General features: G+C 40.0%; 1 long non-coding RNA gene across 1 annotated transcript; it reads left to right on the top strand.

Moving 5' to 3' along the window:
- Positions 1 to 1,412: 1,412 nt before the first annotated feature.
- LOC120570882 lies at positions 1,413 to 3,052 on the top strand. The gene is made up of 4 exons (XR_005641158.1): positions 1,413 to 1,493; positions 1,590 to 1,653; positions 1,818 to 1,929; positions 2,714 to 3,052. It is a non-coding gene; the product is annotated as an uncharacterized LOC120570882 (long non-coding RNA).
- The last annotated feature ends 614 nt before the right edge of the window (positions 3,053 to 3,666 follow it).

Below are 3,666 nucleotides of genomic sequence, written 5' to 3' on the forward strand. Positions count from 1 at the left end.
TCCGATAGACTTCAACACGTTCAACGTTATACATTCACACAAAACCGAAAAAAGGCAGTGGTTTGGGTTACAGTACAGTTTTTACATAACTTATGTATGTAAGTTAAAATACATCACCGTGCCCTGGATATTGCTGGTCCTCATTCAAGACAGGTCCCACATACACATATACACGACAAAAAAAATCATTTTTGGGTTTGATTTAAGGTCTCCTTTCTCATAATGTCAACCAAGCTAACTACAAACTTCTTATTTGCTAGCAGAAATGCTTTAGTTATTGTTACAAGAGCTCTTTTCCCTACATTCTGTAACTCAATTCAATCTCTCCAATCCAGCTAATTTGGTCGCATATAAATTAATGTATGAAGTAACCGTGAGTTAAAATTCCTCAGTTGATGATCTATTAAGTGTAAACTAATCACATAAACCCATGGTGACTTGATCATTTGTTAATGGCGAGCAAGAGGAATTCATAATGCATCCTGCAGTAATTGATGCATTAAATCGCATTGAATCATGCATTAGTTAAACATTACTTATGGATTCATCATATAATTAACAAACCCCAGACAATACTGCACATATTTCTTTTTTATCCCTGATCTAGTGCTGTGTGAATCAAGGGAAAACTAACCTTGTTAGGCCTTTCGACAATGAGTTCAACCTGAATACCTCTCGTAACACTCCACACATGCATATGCAGGTTTACACTAAAGACCTAAGCCTCCTGAGTAGCAATTAACAGCTGACAGCAGGGCTACCAATCCCTTTAACCAAAGCCTAATGAAAGCCTCTGCACCTCTTAAGTGTCTCTCCAACCGTGTAACAAGCTCTCTTCATTACCAGACAGCAACGGCAACATAACCCCATGCTAATTATACAAGGGCAGTGGTGGGATTCCTCGGACTGATGGCGTACTGATGATGGTCAATTATAAAAAACCTTTCACCACTTTTAGGATGGACATTCCTATATGTATAGAGCAAACCAATAAGCTGTAATTATTTTTATTTGTTTCACATTCAGTTCAATTTAGTTTATTTAAGAAGGGGACAGTGCAAATCAATAAAAACACATGAATTTAAATGGGTTAAAAATGCCAGAATTAGCCAAAAGGCTTTTTATCATTTGTAGTCCACTAGACTCTGTTAAAAAAGGATTTTTGACTCATGACTTTAGATGAATGAAAATGGCATCTATCTGTGGCTTTAATCTAAAAATCTCTAAGTAGCTGCATTGGAAATACCCTTATCAGTGGGAACGCAGGCAACACGAGGCCTTCTGTCTGTGATCAGCGACACATGCAAACAAAGGATGTTGTCTGTGTGTTGTTGACATGCTTTAAACACCAGCATCTGCTGTGAGACTGCAAACACTCCAAGCAGCGCAATATGATCTGCCACCCCCTCAAACCACAGGTGCAGAAGGCATTCCTTTGCTTGAAATCTGACTGGAAATCAGATTCTCATATTCCGTCAGCAAAAGATGAGCAGGTACTGTAACTCTATTTGTATTCCTTGTCATTGTTCCCAGTGTCTGTGTCTCTTTCTCACGCTCCTTTTCCTTGAAAACATCTTGCAATGATTTAGAGTGGGTCCGGGTCTCTTGGGGACACAGGAAGAGCCTGCTGTGGATCTTAATAAGGAGGATGAGGTAAAGCACTGCAGAGTGACAGGATATCAACAGGACAAAGCAAACTAACACTGTATCACTTTCTTTTTCTGGATCGCCCATATTGTTGTCTCTCTGTCTTCCTGTCTTTCTCTCTCTCTCTGCACAATGTTACCTTGACATTCCTGTATCCTTTCCCTTTTCAGAGCCAGAGATTCCTATCTCACAGCATCATCTGATTTTTGACCCTCATGTGAAGTACCTATGAAGTACCTGCCTCCATCTTACCCTTCGCTCTGTTTTGTCTGGCAGTTGATGGTACGCTCTTTGACATACTAATCTGATAAATGCTAATCAGAGTCCTGCTAATGCTATTAAATGGCTCTTGAGGCAATATCTATCATTGGCGCTTGTGTTTGAGGTAGGTATAGACTGATATATTGGTTTGTGGATTTGTCAAGCTGAGACGTCCACCTTTGATGCGATTAGGGTTGAAGTTCAATAGCATTTGATCAAATCTGAATCCAGTGTCAAATCTGCTCATTTGATCAAAATCCATTTGAACCTCCATACAAAATCCATTTAGCGTACAGTTAAAACAACTCAAGCTCAATGATTCGGTTGAGATCTGCAATCACCTTTTGTTTACAGTGAAGCCAGAAACACTGCAGTTTTGAATGGTAGCCAAATTTATATTTACTGCAGTGCACATTCAAAACATGTTCAGAACGGCCAATTGCTTTGCCTGTGATAATGCTGCTTACAGCTTCCTTCATGCAAACAACCTAAAATTTGCTTCCATGAGCCCTGAGCAATACACCTGCCATGACATAGTTGCGTCACATACCCAAATACTCACGGTCAGACACCTGAAATTCTGTTTCACAGGAAAAAATAACATGAAGTGTAGTGTGTTGTATGTACATGTAGTGGGCATGTCTTGTAGTACTGCAGATAGGTGCTGTGCAGAAGGAAAAGTAAGAGACATTCTATCGCTTCTAACTTTATGTGTGACTTATGTGTGTTTGTGATTTAAGTAAATACAGCGAAGCTCACAGCACAGCTGTTGTCTTTAACTAATGCGTTTTGTGATTTTTGTCAGATGATGTCATGTCGGGGGTTATGAAGTGATGATTTCGGCAGTGCACAGCAGCAGCTTGGAAACGACTTGGAAGCTACTACTGTAATGCAGTCTGAATCGGCCACATGTCACTCACTATTTCATACTTGTTCCATTGTCTGACGACAGAAACAGAAAGTATGCGAATGAGAACAGTTTTATTGGGAACGTGGGTGCAATAAAATAGTATATATGTGGACACAGAGTAGGTGAGAAGCAGACGTGAAGAACTGACACTGGCTGACACTAGACAGGGCGCAAACACAACGTGATTATGTCACAAATATGCTAATTTGCGCATGGCGCCATCTAGCAAAACTTTGCGACTTTTCGACCCTTTAGCTACTTTCCCTTGAAAATAGTTGGCAACGCTGCACTAGAGCAGATTCACTGCTGTGTTGGTGAATTGCAAAGCAGATTTTGGATGTGGCATGACTGCTTATAAAGCCATTGGAAAGGCCTTAGTTGATACAGATAGACACAAATTCCCTCCAGGCAGTGGAAACTGGTGTTTCAACATGGGCAAGAACAAATTGTGCTTGTGAACGACTCCACTTCATAAATACAAAGACACAAGTAAAAAGGAGAGAATCTGAAAGAAAAATAACCGAGGTTGATGAGATCTCACATACATTAGCACTACACACAGAAATGTCTGTTGCCTACATTGCTGGCTATCTTACAGATAACGTCTGTACAAAGTACTCGATATTGACTGAGCATATTGGCCAGACAATGACAAATAAAACACTTCTGAAATAAACCTTAATTAGCTACAGATGATGTTATAGCTGATGTAAATGGTGGTCAGTGCTGGCCTAAAATGACAACCCTGCTACCTGTTTTACGCAGTGTGAATATAGTGAATCGTGTTTCAGCGTCATTTAGGAACCTGGAATTGGATCCAAAACAGAACCAGATCTTGGAATCTAACA

This window comes from Perca fluviatilis, chromosome 13 (assembly GCF_010015445.1).
Source record: "Perca fluviatilis chromosome 13, GENO_Pfluv_1.0, whole genome shotgun sequence".
Classification (NCBI taxonomy): domain Eukaryota; kingdom Metazoa; phylum Chordata; class Actinopteri; order Perciformes; family Percidae; genus Perca; species Perca fluviatilis.